Raw genomic sequence first — 20235 nt, 5'->3', positions numbered from 1 at the left:
GATTAGATTATTAGATTATGAGGACATGCGGTCCTCCTTTATTGTCATTTAGTAACGCATGCATTATGATACAATATTCCTCCAGTGTGATAGCACAGAAACACAGGACAGACCAAGACTGAAAAACTGACAAAAACCACCTAATTATAAAATATAGCTACAACAGTGCAAAACAATACCATAACTTGATGAAGAACAGGCCATGGGCACGGTAAAAAAAGTTCAAAGTCTCTCAAAAGTCTCACATCTCACGCAGACGGGAGAAGGAAGAAAACTCTCCCTGCTACGCCTGACCACAGTCCGACTTTGGGTCGTCTGAAAACTTCGAGCCTCCGACCAGCCCTCCGACACCGAGCACCATCTCTGCCAAGTGCTTCGACCCCAGCCCTGGCCACCAGCAGCAGGCAAAGCCGAGGAGTTTGGGGCCTTCTCTCCGGAGATTCTCAATCGCATAGTAGCAGCGGCAGCGAACCGGGCATTTCAGAAGTTTCTCCAGATGTTCCTCTGTGCTTCTCACATCTGTCTCCATCAAAATGTAATAACTTTCAGGTCAGCTGAGGTATACAGTTCTTCCTCATTGCTGGACTGAAAAACATGTTTATTTTATCAAAGATTCAGTTTTAAAAGTTTGTTTTGAACAAAATAGTTCATCTTTGCATTACATATGAAGATATTCATTGCACATAAATGAGACAGGACAACAAAAAAAATTAGTACAAGAAGAAAGTTTCTAGGTAAACTAATGGAAATGAAATCCATCAAGTCCCCTGGAGTGATGGTTTACAAAGTAGGGTCTTAAAGAAAGTGGCTGCAAATATTGTGGTTACATTGTGATCTTCCAAAATTCTATACGTTCTGGAAAGATGGCAGTAGATGGACACAGCACCAAAATAACATTCTAGTTCAAGAAAGGAGGGAGACAAAAAGTAGAACAATATAGCATAATGGGAAGCTGCTACAATTTGTCATTAAGGAAATTGCAGTACAACATTTAAAAAAAAGTCGTAGTACGCCATAGCAGAGTCAATATGGTTTTATGAAAGGAAAATTATGATCATGCATGATTATTACTGTTGCTCCATTTGTCCACACAAAGCTGATTAATTTTGAAGCAAAGAACACATGACCATCTCAAGTCAAGTTCAGTTTATTGTCATTCAATTGTACATACGTACACCAATGTGCACAACACAGTACATAGAACTCACACAACACATAAAGTAATATTACCACAAATAAATTAATAATAAGGCACATTTATAACACAAGTTCAAAAGTAAACAGTACAACACAACAGGCGCACCATATGTGATAAAACCTAGGTTGTGGCAGGGTGCTTAATAGTCTCATGGCCTGGGGGAAGAAGTTGTTTCCCATCCTACCAGTCTTTATCCTAATGCTTCTGTACCTCCTGCCTGATGGTAGTGGGGGGGTGGGGGGGGTGATCAAAGAGATTGTTGGAGAGATGGGAAGGATCATCATCAATTCTAAACACCCTGTGTATGCAGTTTTCCTGATAAATACCTCTGATGGGCAGAAGAGAGATCCCAATGATCTTCTCAGCAGTCCCTGAAATGCTTTGTAGAGACTTCTGGCCAGATGCCTTGCAATTCAAATAGGACTAGCTTCAAATAGTAACTAAACTCTACTCCTAGAGTGTTCAGATGGCCTATTGATAAGAGACTATTTCAAAAATACCTAAATAGATTTATCCATTTTGACGTCCATAACATTATGTCATTGTATCACTGACATAAGAAGACATAAGAATCTGCAGAAGCTGTGATCTAGAAGGGAAAACAAACTGCTAGAGGACTTCAGTAGATCATGCACCTATGGAGGCAAAGGGATAGCAGATATTCCATGCAACATAGATAAAAAATGCTGGTGAACACAGCAGTCCAGGCAGCATCTCTTGGAAGAGGTACAGACGATGTTTCGGGCCGAGACCCTTCGTCAGGACTAACTGAAGGAAGACTTAGTAAGAGATTTGAAAGTGGGAGGGGGAGGGGGAGATCCAAAATAATAGGAGAAGGCAGGAGGGGAACAGATGGAGCTGAGAGCTGGAAAGTTGATTGGCAACAGGGATATGAGCGGATCATGGGACAGGAGGCCTAGGGAGAAAGAAAGGGGGAGGGGGGAAGCCCAGAAGATGGACAAGGAGTATAGTCAGAGGGACAGAGGGAGAAAAAGGAGAGAGAGAGAAAAAAATTAATAATAAATAAATAAATAACGGATAGGGTACGAAGGGGAGGTGGGGCATTAACAGAAGTTAGAGAAGTCAATGTTCGTGCCATCAGGTTGGAGGCTACCCAGATGGAATATAAGGTGTTATTCCTCCAACCTGAGTGTGGCTTCATCTTGACAGTAGAGGAGGCCATGGACAGACATATCAGAAGGGGAATGGGACGTGGAATTAAATGTGTGGCCACTGGGAGATCCTGCTTTCTCAGGCAGACAGAGCGTAGGTGTTCAGCGAAACGATCTCCCAGTCTGCATCGGGGCATGTGTAGCACTTGTTCCGCTTACAAGGATAAGTGCCAGGAAGGAGATCGGTGGAAAGGGATGGGGGGGGTGAATGGACAAGGGAGTGGCGTAGGGAGCGATCCCTGCGGAAAGCAGCGAGGGAGGGAGGATGTTCCATTATCCCTGGAAAATAAAGGAAGAAGAATGAGAACAAAGGAGAGAGAAATAATAACAAATTGCACCATGAAATACAAAACCCAGCGGTTGCTGGAAATCTGAAATAAAAGATAACGCTAGAAATTCTCACTCAGTTATACAGCATCTGTTGAGAGAAAATGATGTTAACAGTACAGGTTTTTAACTTCTAATCAGAACTGGCCAGTTGTTCTGAAATTGCTGTCTTTAGGTGAACTGTGCTTGGTTTAACCATCTCTCATTTAAATAAGTAGCAAGCATCTTCTCTCAGGAGAAAACTGAGTCTTGAGGGGGCAGAAAAATTGATGAAAATTTGGCAGCCTAAAGCATTAGCTCTGGTTTTCGCTGCACAAATTCTACTTGACATATTGAGTATTTCCAGCAATTTTTGTTTTTTGTTATTTCAATGTTTATATTGCAAATTTCTAATTTCTATTGGATCTTGCTTTTATAAGCATGCCTGTAACTTATGTGAAGACAATGGGATGGATCATTTCTAACACCAGGCATATTCTGGTGTCCTGATGGAAGAGTTGGTTTTGTGCAGTGGTAATGGGTGAGACTGGTGTTGCCAACTTCTGCCCAGCTGCTGTTCTGGTGGACCCCTCATGGCATTCAAGGAGCTCCTGCAGGTTCCCTGGCACTTGGGCTGGGAAATCTTCCCACTCATACTTTGCTTGGTTTAACCTGTTCTCATTTAAATGAAGAAAAGGCATCAGCTCAGAGGAGAAAAGTGAGTAATTATCTCTTTACTTAATTTAGTTTTAATGATTTTAATTGATTCTCTGTGTGCGGCTGTGCTTTTAGCTTCCAAAAATCTAACAAAATTTTTCAATTATTTGAACCATTTTTTTAAACATGCCTTGAGTGAAATGTTTGTGAATATCAAACATCAAGCTTTAACAGTTCATGAATTATGGTAGGGATGGTGCCTGACTGCTGGTGAAAGCCTTTTTGTAAGTGCACTTCGAAATTACAAGGGCTGTCTGCAGAGAGTCTGGCCAGGGAGCCGAACTGTTACAAACAGCACAGCACAGGGGCAGATGGCCTGTGATTTTGGGCAACAGAAATTTTGTCCCTATTTATACAGCAAGTCAGGTGAACAGAAATTGTAAATGTTGTTACTTTTTCCATGCTTTACTTGGGAATCTCTTAGAATCTCATTCCTGCCTGTGGCCATCAAACTTTACAAATCCTCCCTTGGAGGGTCAGACACCCTGAGCCAATAGGCTGGTCTTGGACTTATTTCCTGGCATAATTTACATATTACTATTTAATTATTTATGGTTTTATTACTACTTAATTATTTATGGTGCAATTGTAACCAAAAGCAATTTCCCTCAGGATCAATAAAGTATGACTATGAGTATGAGGACAGTACTTCATAGAGATACATAGCATGGACAGAGGTCTTTGGCTCAATTGGTCCATGCCAACTAAGATGCTTTATCCAGACTATTCCTATTTGCCAGCATTTGGCCCAAAACCTTCTAAACCTTTCCAATACATGTACCTATCCAACTATTTTTTTTAACTGTCTATTACCTTACCTGCCTCAACCACTTTCTTGGCTCGTTCCCTGTACATAATACCATTCGTGTGAAAAAAAAGTTGTCCTTCAAGTTCCTATTAAATATTTATCCTCTCGTCTTGAACCAAAGCCTTTTCATTCTTAGTTCCCTAGCCCTGGGGAAAGAAAAGACAGAATGCATTCACCCTATCTGTGCCCTTCATGAGGATTTGGTTTCAATCAGTCATCCAACTGACCTAAGAAGTAAAACCAAAGACATTAATATTTTTAATACACAAACAACAGGAATTCTGCAGATGCTGGAAATTCAAGCAACACACATCAAAGTTGCTGGTGAACGCAGCAGGCCAGGCAGCATCTCTAGGAAGAGGTACAGTCGATGTTTCGGGCCGAGACCCTTCATCAGGGCTAACTGAAGGAAGAGCTAGTAAGAGATTTGAAAGTGGGAGGGGGAGGGGGAGATCCAAAATGATAGGAGAAGACAGGAGGGGGAGGGATGGAGCCAAGTGCTGGACAGGTGATTGGCAAAAGGGATACGAGAGGATCATGGGACAGGAGGTCCGGGAAGAAAGACCGGTGGGGGGGGACCCAGAGGATGGGCAAGAGGTATATTCAGAGGGACAGAGGGAGAAAAAGGAGAGTGAGAGAAAGAATGTGTGTATAAAAATAAATACCGGATGGGGTACGAGGGGGAGGTGGGGCATTAGCGGAAGTTAGAGAAGTCAATGTTCATGCCATCAGGTTGGAGGCTACCCAGACGGAATATAAGGTGTTGTTCCTCCAACCTGAGTGTGACTTCATCTTTACAGTAGAAGAGGCCGTAGATAGACATGTCAGAATGGGAATGGGATGTGGAATTAAAATGTGTGGCCACTGGGAGATCCTGCTTTCTCTGGCGGACAGAGCGTAGGTGTTCAGCAAAGCAGTCTCCCAGTCTGTGTCGGGTCTTGCCAATATATAGAAGGCCACATTGGGAGCACCAGACGCAGTTTATCAACCCAGCCGACTCACAGGTGAAGTGTCGCCTCATCTGGAAGGACTGTCTGGATATCATTTCATTTCAGAACCATGTGGACATTCACCACAAAGCCTGAAACATACTTCCCATAAACTTAAAAATGTTTTGATATTTTCATAAAATCATCTGTAAAAACCTTCTGCAACATAAATAATGTTTGGGCTTTGACTGCAAGAAATGTATATTTTCTCTAAAAATATGTTAAAGTATTGCAAGTGTTGGAGAACATGATGTTTCTCCCCCCATTTTATAATTGCAAATGTATGGGACAGATTTCAGTGAAGTAAAGTTAAGCCTTTCTCAAATATTTAGTCAAGAATAAGCGGTTACAAATGGAAGGACAGAATCTGGAGCATAGACAATGTGTTAAAGGATGTTTTTCGAAATAATTTGAGTTAAACAGAATCAACCTAGTAAGGGTTCTTTGCAAAGTACTATTCAAATCAATAAATCTATTAAAATCCATGCAGGTTGAATGAAAACCCAGCTTGTTAGTTAGTCTTCAGGAATAATAAGGCTTCAAGATTACTTTAAATGAATTGTGCTATCAATCACATAAAATTGCCAGTCACAGTTCACTGCATTTTAAGTAAGAAAACTATTAGTGGCTTGTTTTTGGCTTGAGTCCAGATGAAAGGTTTCAATCTGAAATGTTGACTGCCTATTTCTCTTTATAGATGCTACCTGAGTTCCCGTTGCTCTTTGATTTCCAGCATGTATCTCCACTGGCTTGTTTATCATTACTAGCAATATAGTATGAAACTAGGCTGTAAATAAATTTTAGAGTTTGTGTCTTCATTAACATGACTAAATATTTCTGTAGGTTAAAATATGTGTGGCTAAAATATATCACTATTTAGCTGTTGAAAGTAATCTGCACATCAGTGTGGTCTTCCTCAGAGAAACTTATCCATCATCAGGGTAGATGCATTCCTCAATAATGGAAGCCTCTGATATCATGAAAGGAATGTCCGAGGAAAGAGAAAGAGCTGAAAATCACCCACTCAGACCAAAAGCTGATGACTACACACTGAACAGATGAAAGCAACCTCCAGGTTTATAGGTGCCATGGTAATGTAGTTATTAGCGCGATATTATTACAACTCAGTGTCAGAGTTCAGAGTTCAATTCTGGTGTCGCTGGTTAGGAGTCTCTGTGTGTCCTCCCCATGGAATGTGATGGTTTTCACCGGGTAAGTTAATTGGTCATTGTAAGTTGTCCCATGATTAGGTTAGGGTCAATCGAGGTTGTTGGGGGTTGCTGGGGTGGTGTGGCTCGAAGGGCCAGAAGGCCAAACTTCACGCTGTATTGCTAAATAAATAAATAAATAAATTATTGGAGCTTGAAAAATCTTGGTATTAGAATTGTCATCCATGATGCACAAGATCCAATGTCTTTCCTTTTCAATAGCCAACATTTGCTGCTGCATTCATTCTCCAGAAATTAACTTTATGTTTCTGTCAATGTAAACAGGTGGATAACCAACCTGTGGAGATGCCCTCAACAGTTCCACTGAAACTTTTTTTTATAAATCAAAAGCTTACTAATTTCCAGCTGATCTTGGGGGTTTCCATTTGAAATGTGTATTCTGGCCCTAAAAATAAATCAAGAGGATTTCTATTCAAATTATTGAAAATATATTCAGTCAGATTATGGAGAGTTTGATCTTGTGATTGAACACTCTAGTAAGGTGTATTGTTGAAAATATCCTGACTGGGTTGTCATAGTCATAGTCATACTTTATTGAACCCGGGGGAAATTGGTTTTCGTTACAGTTGCACCATAAATAATTAAATAGTAATAAAACCATAAATAGTTAAATAGTGATATGTAAATTATTCCAGGAAATAAGTCCAGGACCAGCCTATTGGCTCAGGGTGTCTGACCCTCCAAGGGAGGAGTTGTAAAGTTTGATGGCCACAGGCAGGAATGACTTCCTATGATGCTCTGTGTTGCATCTCGGTGGAATGAGTCTCTGGCTGAATGTACTCCTGTGCCCACCCAGTACATTATGTAGTGGATGGGAGACATTGTCCAAGATGGCATGCAACTTGGACAGCATCCTCTTTTCAGACACCACCGTGAGAAAGGCCAGTTCCATCCCCACAACATCACTGGCCTCACGAATGAGTTTGTTGATTCTGTTGGTGTCTGCTACTCTCAGCTTGCTGCCCCAGCACACAACAGCAAACATGATCGCACTGGCCACCACAGACCCGTAGAACATCCTCAGCATCATCCGGCAGATGTTAAAGGACCTCAGTCTCCTCAGGAAATAGAGACGGCTCTGACCCTTCTTGTAGACAGCCTCAGTGTTCTTTGACCAGTTCAGTTTATTGTCAGTTCGTATCCCCAGGTATTTGTAATCCTCCACCATGTCCACACTGACCCCCTGGATTGAAACAGGGGACACCAGTGCCTTAGCTCTCCTCAGGTCTACCACCAGCTCCTTAGTCTTTTTCACATTAAGCTGCAGATAATTCTGCTCACACTATGTGACAAAGTTTCCTACCGTAGCCCTGTACTCAGCCTCATCTCCCTTGCTGATGCATCCAACTATGGCAGAGTCATCCGAAAACTTTTGAAGATGACAAGACTCTGTGCAGTAGTTGAAGTCCGAGTTGTAAGTGGCAAAGAGCATTATTGTCTGGTAAGGCAACTCAAGTGTTGAGGAATGTAAAAAGCTGCAGAGAGTGGTAGACTGTGCCCAGTGCATTGCAGGCACGTCCCTCCCCACCACTGGTTGTTTCTATAGGAGGCATTGCCTCGAGAAGGCAATATCTATCATCAAAGATACCCACCACTGAGGCCGTGCCATCTTTTTGCAGATACCATTGGGCAGAAGGCACAGATGCTTGAAATTCCACACGAGCCGGTTCAAGAACAACTACTTACATTCAATCATTTAGCTCTTCAACCAACTGGTTAACCTCTAATCACCAATAAACACAAAATGCTGGTGGAACACAGCAGGCCAGACAGCATCCATAGGAAGAAGCACAGTCGATGTTTCGGGTCGAGACCCTTTGTCAGGAACAACGTGTGCGTGAGTGGATTTTAGGTGAGTAGGGGGTTGCACAGGTCCAGACCCACCCTCTCGACATCCCCTCCTGGATCCAGCGGCATGGTGGGGTCCAAGGTGACTGGGGAAGTTCTGTTGCAATGAATGGCCAGACCAAGCTTCGATATAAGGGATGCCCTTCCCGCACTCCACGGCACGTGTTTGCTAGATGGCCGTTGACCCTACGAGAGGGTTCATCCACCCTTTGACAGGTCTTGTTTTTCATCCTGCAAGGTGTCTAGCCACCTTCCTCACCAGGCAAGCCAGGTGGCGGAGCTGGTTTAGTCGCCGACCACCCAACCATGCGACAGGTAGTACTGGGTTACATGGTACCAGTAGCACTCAGATGAGTGACCTGACCAGAAAGCTCCCAGAATAATAGGACAAGGACAGGACAAAAGTTATGATTTTGACTTGAATTCTTGTATTTTCTTTATTGCTGATTATCAGGTCTGTTCCACACCAGAAAATAGTAGAAAAATATTGACTTAGTCCAAAGCTCATCTACTTGCAATGAGCAGAAGCCTGAAATGCAAGATCTGCTGAATGATGTAAGCTTATTTTCAGTCCCAGTATTCTTAAACTGCCTGAGGAAACCTTTCCATGGATGCCTGACAAAGCACCATAGCCAATTCCTTCTCCTCCTTTGATGTGCCAGCTTATTTTATATATAAAAGTAGCAAGAAGTCAGCTTTTTAAGTGCCTCTACCCTAGCTTACCTAATTTGTTCTTCGTTGTGGTGCAAACAAGTGCTGGATATGGCTGAATAACTATAATAATGAGAATTGCAGAAGTAATTTTTGGTTATGAGGTACACCTAAGCTCTCCTGATGATGTGAAAGGTGCTAAATGAATGTACGTTCTTTTCTTTCCCTTACAGTAATTAGCCAAGATGAAATTATCTGTAAATGTTGCTTTGATTTCTAATTTTCTATTCTTTCTTCTGGAGAAGCACATTCAGAACTGTCAACAACATGTTTGCTGAAACAGATTATGAGCACCTAAACATATACATAGCACTTTAATCAAAAGAGGTGATATATATATATATATATCAATAAGAATGTACAATTCTCTCTCTAGTGAGTGAAGCTTGCTGGTCTGTTTGCTTTTTTTCTATTCTTTTCACAGAAAATATAGCTGATGGGAGACCACACTTTTAAAATTGAAGTCACAGAAATTTTTGGTGTAGTTCAGAACTATGACAAACCAATGCACTTTGCTGTTGATTATATCTTGAAAATAATTATTTATTAACCTCAATGGAAATTCTAGTGCATACTTCAAGTAAAAGACAAATGTGTGCCAAAAATATAAACCAAAAGCAATTTTCTATTGTTTAAATAACTCCAGATGTGAAGGAAAACCTGTGCAAGAATGAACCCTCTGATTTATTTTGCTTTTTTATCACTTTCAAATCCAAATCTTAAGCTTGTGCTCTCTCATCCAATTGCATATTCCTACAATAATTATTGTATGAAAATAAATATTTAGATATTGCCACATTAGTACCTTCAATGAGTGGAATTTAAATGCATCTCTATTTAAAACAAGTAGCTCATGGGCTGAAATTAAACTGATCTCTATTCATTTCTATGCTGCTCACACTCCAATTTGCTGGTCAGGATGTCGCTGTGGTGCATTGCACATCAGGGGATAAAAACAAACAATCATTAAAAACCTGAGTTCAAGCCATGCATTCCCATTGCCTCTGAGATCCCCTGAGTTATACTGAGAGGCTCTGTGAGTGCATCGAGCCCAGAAGGAAAAATAAACATTGTTCTACGTAAGAAAATGTTTTCCATTGAAACAGTTCTGTGTACTTTTGAGAAAAAATATATTTCTACTGTCATCACAGTATCATCTAATGTCTTCAAACTAACCAAAGCTGGATATTCTTGTTAGGGGCAATATACCACATCATTTTTGGTTAACTTTGTGTCTGGCTGTAGCAATCAGCTGGAATAGTTTTGCTGTTTGAAAAATTAATAATTACCGTTAAATGTCAGAGGGAAACTTGAATTTTTTTTTACAGTTTTTGCTTTTCACATCTCGCCATAGGTAAGATCAATAGCATTGTATAAAGGATAATTCAAAACAAAGAGTCATAGAGCATGAAGCAATACGGTACAGATACAGGCCCTTCAGTTCGAGTCTATGCTAACCACAGGTCCCAACAAGCTTGTCACAATTTCCTGCATCAGCCCATATCCCTCTAAATCCTATCCCTCCACGAACTTATCCAGTGCTTCTTAAATAATACTATTGTACCTGTCTCAGACAGCTCATTCCATATTTTCACCACACTCTGTGTGAAAAAGTTGCCTTTCAGGTCCCTTTTCAATCTTTCTTCTTTCATCCTAAATCTATCATTCCCTAGTTTTGTCCAGGGAAAAGACCTGTACTGTCCACCTTATCAATACCTCTCATAATGTGAACTGTTTCTCCAGGACCGCCCTTGGTTCTCCTATATTCCAAGAAATAAAGACTTAAACTGGTTGACTTTTTCCTATAACTCAGACCCTCCAGTTCTGGCAATGTCCTTGTAAATCTTTCTGCATTCTTTCCAGTTTAACTGGACTTTATTTTAACAGGGTGACATAATTTATGCTTAGTGCTCCAAGCATAAGCTCTCGAATGCCTTAAACAACTGAAATATATTGCCCCAACTCCTATATTCATTGCCTTGTCTGATGAAGACCAGCCTTTTTCAGTACACAATCAACTAAGAGCTATGCACTTGTACTCCAAAACCTGGACCTCTGTACTTCCCTCTACAACTGGATCCTTGACTTCCTCAGAATGATCAGAAATAACACCTCCCCCTTGCTAATAATCAACACTGGTGCACCTTAAGAATGTGTGCTTAGCCCTCAGCTCTTCTGTACACCTACAGTTGTGGTTAGGCACAACTCAAATATCATCTATAAATTTGCACAGTTTTGGGCAGAATTTCAGATGATGATGATGAGGTGTACTGGAATGAGATGGATCAGCTGGTTGAATAATGTCTCAGCAACAACCTTGCAGTCAATGCCAGTAAGACCAAGGATTTGATTGTGCATTTCAGGAAGGGGAAGTTGAGGGAGCACACACAGGTCCAAATCAAAGTGGAAAAGGTAAGCATTTTCAGGTTCCTGGGTGTCAACGTCACTGAGGATCTATCCTGGGCCCAACATAATGATGCAATTATGAGGAAGGCACAACAGCATCAATATTTCATTAGGAGTTTGAGGAGAGTTGGTACGTCAGCAAATATACTTTTCTACCGACCTATCATGGAGAGTATTCTGACTGGCTGTATCACCACCTGGTATGGACGGGCCACCACACAGCATCAGATAAAGCTGCAGGAAGTTGTAAACTTAGCCAACTCCATCATGGATACTAGCCTCCCCTGCAGCCAAGACATCTCTTCTACCATCAAATTTCTGAATGCACAAAGAACCCATAAACACTTCATGAACACTTCCTCAGTACTTTCCTGCTCCCTTTTTGCTTGACATGTGTGTAGAAGTAAGCCATTGGCTTTGACTGCCAATGACTTTGACTTGATGAAATTATAAACACCTGGAGACACAGAATATAATAATGGATTACACTACTGACATTGTTCTGAAGAGCACGGTTAAAGTGGGGTGTTTCTCTATATTGATTTTACATAAATTAATATGGCGTTGCTCAAAATAGGAGTATTCCACCTTTTGTAGCCAGGTACGTTTTCGAAACCAGCGACCAGATACTGAAGGATACAAAACACAGAGATACGAGATGGCCACTGAGTAACTCTATCCACAGGTAAATAATTTCCCTGGAAAAGTAATAGAGTGCTTCCCATAGAGCTGAAGACCTGTTGGCAGATCTTTTGCTCTTGGGAATGACTGCTGGCATGTTAGGTTCCTTAGAAACCCATGTACTTGTGGCATGTGCATCTGGTTTGCCAGCTGGTATATGGAGGAAGCACAATGAACATTGACAACATACACATTTGGAAAGACTTTAAGTTAGCAACAGCAATGTAATAAGACCATAAGACACAGGAGCAGAATTAGTTCATTCAGCCCATCAAAGCCACTCCACCACTTCATCATGGCTGATCCCATTTAACACCATACACCTGCCCTCTCATCATATCCCTTGATGCCCCGACCAATCAGGAATCTATCAACTTCCACTTTAAACATACCCACAGACTTGGCCTCCATCACAGTCTGTGGTGGAACATTCCACAGATTCACCACTCTTTGGCTAAAAGAAATTCCTCCTTACTTCAGTTCTAAATATAGCATGACCTTTTTTGTGGGGAAACGCCAGACTGATAATCTGAATCTTTTGATGGCAAATGACATGAAACAAGCAATATTTTGTTTTGAGCAGTCTTGAATAATACGCTGGGTATTTGATCCAGTCTAAAGATTATGATTAACATACGAGTATTCAATGGCTAAAAATAGCAAAAGATTGCCATTGTCTACTGTAAAAATAAACTAAAGGTTTGCTATCTGTATCTTAAGACTGGAAATTTAAGAAACTTAAAATTGTTTGTTGTGAAGGCTGGCCCAGCCTTGTCACAAGCCACTCCTTACTCTAAACCCACGCCAGTCTATGTTCAGGAGCTCCACAGTCTATTCAGCAACTTGGTGCCTAGCTCCAGTCCACTTTTGTGCTGTAGATCACTTCTCTGACGTAGTTAACTCAAGTTCCTACAGTACATTTGTGAATCTAGCTGACTGGATTTCCCTACAACTGGGGGAACCTAGCAGCTAAATCATGGTGGTAACAGCCAAATAAGATATTAAAGCAGGATTAAGTCATTCGGCCCATTGAGTCTGATCTGTCATTTGATCATGGTTGATTTATTTTACCTTCCAATCTCATTCTCCTGTAATTTTAACAGCCTTACTAATCAAGACTGTATCAAACTCTGCTTTAAGTATACCCAGAGACTTGGCCTCCACTGCCCTCTGGGCAATGAATTCCACAGACTCACCACGCTTTGGCAAAGGGTATTCCTTCTCATTTCTGTTCTAAAGGAACATCCTTCTAGACTGAGGCTATTATCTCTGGATCTAGACTCTCCCATAAATGGAAATATTATCTCCACATCCACTCTGTCTAGGCCCATCTATGAAGGAAGTAACTGGTTCTAAGCCAGGAGGGATGAGTCATTTTTCCCCAGCCTTACAGCAAACTTTTAGCCCATGCTTGCCTGTAGTATGAACAATTCAATTTTCATGGATAGAAAGTAATATGTTGATTTGGAAATACGGATTTTTAAGATCCTACCCAACAGCACTCTGGGAGTACTTTTACTGGGACTACAGCAGTTCAAGAAGATGATGGAGCATCACCTTCTCAAGGACTGTCTGTCTGTATCTTGTTTTACGGCAGTTGGCATCCAGCTTAATGGTGCATTACCGCCACCCTCTGCTCCAGAATGTGCACTAGACATACATTCTAAATCCCTTCACCCAATTGCGCGCGCACACACACACACATTATATATATATATATACACAAACCTACACTTCACCCTCCCATCTTTGACCATCCTAGTATCCTATTCCTGTTTATTCGTCATATTGAATAAAAAACCCCTGTACCCCTTAAAAACGCTAAAAATACCCGGACTTGTGCTCTCTCACCCATGCCCAGCAACCCTTTTAATGTGAATTCCTGCATCCCCAACTCCCTTAATTTATTTCTCATCATCTCTCTCTGTATCCCATACTTCCTGCAACACAAAACTACGTGTTCTACTGATTCCTCTTCCTGACATTCCTCACACAATCCTGTCTGGTGTTTCCCTATCATTTTCAATGTTTTGTTTAATGCACAATGCCCCAGCCTTAAGCTAGTCCACACAATTTCCTCTCTTCTGTTTCCATTACCTACCCTAGTAACTGCAACACTCTTTTGTATTTGATATAAATGCCTCCCTTTCCCCTCCCTGTCCCATCTTTCTTGCCACATTCGGTTGACTTTTTCCCAGATTACACACTTAACCTCTGCTTTACTGATACTAATGTGCATTTCCACATTTTCTTTCTTTAACGCCCTCTTTGCCAACTCATCCACCCTCTCATTCCCCTTCACCCCTACATGTGCTGGAACCCATAGAAATTTTACCTGACCTCCCTGATTTGCAATTCTTGTAACTAACTGAAGGACTTCATAAAGTACATCTTGCCAACTGTTTGTGTGAAAAGACCTTAAACTTGCTAGAACTGAGGATGAATCTGAACATATCAATGCTTTGGCTTGTCTGGCTTTCTGCACCCATTGCAACGCAACCAACACTGCCAGCATCTCCACTGTAAGCACCCCTAACTTATTAGATGTTCTTCTGCTGATTCCAATTTATCTTCTCAAGGACAATGAGGAATGTTCAATAAATGTGGGGTAACAATGGGCTAAATCCCATAATATTCTCATTGCTCAGACAACTGGCTGAATGTCCCCATTACTCCTTTATTCTTGTTTGCTTCCTTCTCAAGCTGCCACATGATGGTCTATTTTTCTCTCTTCACTGTCTTGTATAATTTATGATTTATATTTTGTGTTGATTGCACCTACGTGATATTGCTGAAAGCAAGTTTTTTTTTACTGTACCTTTATCTCTCTGTATTTGTGCACATGACAATCAAATTGACTTGACTTGTCTGGGCATCATGCTTCAAGCCATTTCCTACTCTTTGAACTATGCCTCACTTCAATCTGATCAGCAAGTAGCTCTGTTGTAAAGAGAAAGGATAAACTGAGGAATTTGGATGAGAATCATCCATTAAAAGAGAGAAGGTAAGTCAGAAGTGTGGCCTGAAGAGTACATGGGGTCACAGGATTGAGTACAAAACCAGGGCAGTTACGTTGGAATGGAACAACTGAATATTAAGTATTAATTTGGACATCTTGAGAAAACATGAAAGCGCAAGGGAGAATACAGTTGTTCTATGTGTCAGAGATTTTGGCTGTAAAGTTACAGTGGAGGTGCTGCACAATTCTTCCTGAGCAAAGGAATTTGCAAGGACATTTGATAGAACTTTACAAGAATATAATGGATTTAGAAAGGGTAAATAATGAGAAAATGGTGAGTTCAAAGATCAAGAGGCAAGAGATTTAATATCTTGGCCAATTGTTAATGCAGTGATCAATAATCACTGCCTGTTGGGTTGGTGAAAGCGGAATCAATGAGGGTTTCAGAAAGACTCTGTTAGATAGTTTAATAATTTGCATGACCATGAGGGAAAAGCAGGGAATGGTGCTGTGCTGACAGAGATCCAATGAACTCAATTCCAGATTGCATATGTAGCAGCTTATCTAGCACACAGAAAGTGACCAAATTAACTCAAATTTGAATGTTTCAGAATAACCAGAAAACACCAAGTATACTGAAAATGGTCATCTTATTTTCTCCTCAAAAGTTCAGGATTTCAGTGTATTTGGAATAAAAGCTACAGACTTGCATCTTTCAGTTGAGTGCAGCATGTTTACACAAATAACAGTATTTAACAAGAAGAATCAATTTCCTTCAAGCATCAGCATATCTATTGTAACCAGCTTCTGAATGATAGATTCTCATCACACACTCTGGGCTGTGGATACTTGGAAGTTCCTATTGCACATTCTATGAATCACTTCACTGTGAAGAACCAAAGTACTTTCTAATTTATTCACACAGAGAGCAAAACTGAATTATATTGCTGAATATCCTGTCCTTGAAATAAAAATTTGAGGAAAGATTGAAGATGAGCTGCTGTACTGCGGGTTTTAAACAGTTACAACCATATGAGACAACTTGACTTACCTGTAGTGCCAAAGAGAACACAAAGAAAAACAAACCTCTGGAAAGAAAATGGATTCCTTGTGAATACATAATTAACAGCAGAAGTGCATGTGAAAAGAAAAAAAAAATTCAGAGAGGACCAAGATATCACAGAACCAGTAAAAATAATTAGAACTTTGTTGCCCTGTCACACCCATTTGTGAATAGTGCTGTATGATCAAACAACTTACAAAAGGTAAAGTCCCCCACTAATGTCCCTATCCCCAATCATTGTGGAGTCCAGAAAGCCAAGGTAAAAGGCAAAGTCTGAAGTGTTCAGAACAGTGTAATAATGCCAGATAAAATGAGGTACAAGGAAATAGAGGCAAAGCTTCAGACTTCCAGATTTGAAGTCAGATGACTGAAAGGCAACCTTAAAGCAGGTGTAAGGATGTAACAGATCAAGCACCAAGTAGAACTATCTTGATACAGACTTGACAACCCCATCATCACAGAGACTTATCCTCATTCAAATTGATTCTGTTCCCTTTTACTCCCTCCACCACAATTATACATTGATTTCAATGTTTAACTATCCACAAAATGGTCTGCAGTATATCAAGCAACACACATCAAAGTTGCTGGTGAACGCAGCAGGCCAGGCAGCATCTCCAGGAAGAGGTACAGTCGACATTTCAGGCCGAGACCCTTCATCAGGCTCTGTCCTGACAAAGGGTCTCGGCCTGAAACGTCTACTGTACCTCTTCTTAGAGATGCTACCTGGCCTGCTGCGTTCACCAGCAACTCTGATGTGTGTTGCTTGAATTTCCAGCATCTGCAGAATTCCTCGTGTCTGCAGTATATAAGTTAGATTTCCTTGGATGTCACAGTAGTGTGGTAGCATAGCGGTTAATGTGACGCTATTACAGCTCAAGGCATTGGAGTCTGCAGTTCTATCCTAGTGTCTTCTTTAAAGAGTTTGTACGTCCTCACCGTAGAATGCGTGAGTTTTCTCGGGTTGCTCCGGTTTCCATCATAGGTAATTGGTCATTGTAAATTGTCCCAAGATTAGCCTAGAGTTAAATAGGGGTTTACTTGGCAGCACAGTTCAAAGGGCTGGAAGACCCTATTCAGTGCTGCATCACCAAATAAATAAATAAACAAACATCTTCCTCTGCCTTCTTCAATGAAACGAATGGTCAGATGACTACCAGCCATACACTTCACAAAAACCTGTTTTTCCTTCATTACTGGATCACAATGCCAGAACTCCTTATCTAACAGTATTACAGAAGTACTTTCACAGTATGATTGCATCAGATGAAGTTAGCTCACTGGACTTCTTAAATAGGATTTAAGTAATCAGTGGACATTTGGGAGATAAGAGCAAGTCCTTCCATGAATGAAATATTTTTGCTGAGATAAGGTAGCCAAAACTGTTTGTATTACAAGACTGTCTGACTAAAACTGCACAAAATAATTATTCCTTTCCACTGTATTCAAATCTCCTTCTGAAAGAAAGCAGCCACCTTATTTTATACTTTTCATTTATATCCTGTGCATTCAATTGTTTGTGTACATAGGTATTATAATTCCATTGTTCATTTATGGATACTTGTATCCCACACGTGTAAAATATAATCTGATTAGTCTTCCTTAAATCTCATCTGCTCTTATAGTGAATTCAATTTATTTAGTTGCGATCTTTTCCTGTTTTTCTGTTTCCACCTACATGGTTTAGTTTATTGTTCGTGCTAACTTCAATTCATGGATAAAAAAGAAAGCATTGCTTCAAGTATTTCATGACTTTCTAATGCAATGTCATCTCAAATCCATTATTAAATTTACACTATATACTCAGCACTGAAGATTTAATGATGATAGTAAATCAAGCCAGAATAGTAAAGTGACAATAATGCACATTTTGAGTCATCTCACTAAAATAATCAATTACAACTCCAAATGGAATTTTGCCAGTTGATAATGGAAAAGAGGACAGTCACTTATAGGAAACTAGAAGCATTTACAAACATTTTAAGCCATTTAGAAAGATGTTACAATCTGTTAGCCGCCTTTAAAATAGAAATAATTATCAAGAAATTAAATAATCACTGAAACATCTTTGTAGATATTTGTTACATACAGATTACCTCCAAGTTTTCATAGTGATTCTGAATGAAAAATAACTATCTGTATCATTTGTGTGAACCCCCTCAGTTCTATTGAAGCAGCTTTCAAACAAAGGAAATAGAACTAAACTTTGCATTGATCTCACTCAAACAACTAGAGATAGAAAATTTATCCTGTCACTTCTGCATTGAACTAGGATGCATGTAAAATTATTCAGTTTGATGCCTAGGAGAGTCTTGTAATAGAGAGTCTAAGGAACATACAGTAGGCAGTAAGACAAGACTGAGAAGATATGGTAAGTGATGACTTTTTTTAAAACAAGTTCCTGAACGGGAAGCCTGCTGAAGTTATCAGTATATGGTACCTCAGTTCTTTGGTTGTGTCTCTGTCTATTCTTACCACAGCCTTTCTCACCTTCACTTCACCCTTGTTTGGCCATTGTTGACTACTGCACCCACAAGCTCCTCAAGTACTAGTCTGGAGATGCAAATAGGCCTACAGTTGACCTCATCCATCAAACTTAGATGATCTGCATCACTGAGAAGATGAAAGAATTGCACACTTCAGCTTTAAAATATCTGACCAGTGTCCAAGTGGGGATACGTATCAAATGCTTCTTAGTTGAATTAATTCAACAATTCTCGAAGTATATATTCTGTTGGTGTTATTATCAAGAAGTTCCTGGCTATACATATTTTTATATTAATCAGAAGCATTATAGATTATTTTCTATTTTAATTGGAATATAGGAAAGATATTCATCTCTGCTTCAGCTGGTTTCATCTTGCTCAGTTCTGAACTAATGACAGTTCTGAAAAGTTCTCATCCAGTGGAATTGCCAATTAGGCTCTGTGTTGGTTCTGGAAATAAATCCCAAAGTATATGATATAATATTGAATATGCTCATTTAATGCATTATGATATGCACTAGATGGTGTCTTGAAATAGCTACATATCCATGCAATATATGTAGTATTTGTGAATCATATTTCCCTACTGTTAAATATTATGAATTTATTAAATCCTGTTTTTGTAACTTTGTAGAATAAAATTATATGTGTAAAAGGAGAAAAATGAGAGACAGAACTCTTGATAAGACATAGGAACAGAATCAGGTCACTCGACCCATCAAGTCTGCTCTGCCATTCCATCGTGGTTGATTTATTATCCTTCTCAATCCCATTCCCCTGCTTGCTCACAGTAATCTTAGATGCCCTGACTAATCAAGAACCTATAAACCTGTGCTTAAGATATACTCAATGACTTGCCCTCCACTGCTGTTCGAGGAAATGGATTCCACAGATTCACTCCCCTCTGGCTGAAGAAATTCCTCTTCATCACTGTCCTAAATGGATTCCTCTCTATTCTGAGGCTGTTCCCTCTGGTCCTAGACTTACCCACTATAGGAAATATCCTCTCCACAGCCGTCCTCTCTGGGCCTTTGAATAATTGATGGGTTTCAATGAGATTCCCCCCCCCCCCCTCATTTTTATGAGCTCCAGTGATTATAAGCCCAAAGCCATGAAATGCTGCTCACATATTGACCCATTCAGTTTCGGAATTATTCTTGTGAACTACCTCTGGATCCTCTCCAATGCCTGCACATCTTTTTTGAGAGAAGGGGCCCAAAACTGCTCAAGTGTGTTCTGACCAATGTTTTATAAAGCCTCAGCATCATATTGTTGCTCTGATATTCTAGTCCTCTAGAACTGAAAGCTAACATTGCTCTTCCCTACCACCAACTTAACTTGCAAGTTAATCTTTAGGGAATCTTGCATGAGGACTCCCAAATTTCTTCGCACCTCTGATTTTTGAGTTTTCTCCCTGCCTAGAAAATAGTCTAGGCCTCTATACTATTTTGGATACTGTTGTGGGGGATGACCCCCCAGGGGAATGCCACAGAGACTAGGTTACCAGCACTGAGTATAGGTCCAGATGGTATGTTGCCTCCCAGGTGGCAGGGTCAGGGATGTCTCAGATCGTGTCCACGGTATTTTGGAGGGGGAGGGAGAGCAGCCAGTTGTTTTGGTACATATTGGTACCAATGACATGGGAAGGGAAAGCAAATAAAT

The sequence above is a fragment of the Mobula birostris genome, chromosome 1 (genome assembly GCF_030028105.1).
Source record: "Mobula birostris isolate sMobBir1 chromosome 1, sMobBir1.hap1, whole genome shotgun sequence".
In the NCBI taxonomy this organism is placed as follows: domain Eukaryota; kingdom Metazoa; phylum Chordata; class Chondrichthyes; order Myliobatiformes; family Myliobatidae; genus Mobula; species Mobula birostris.
This window is presented reverse-complemented; position numbering follows the sequence as displayed.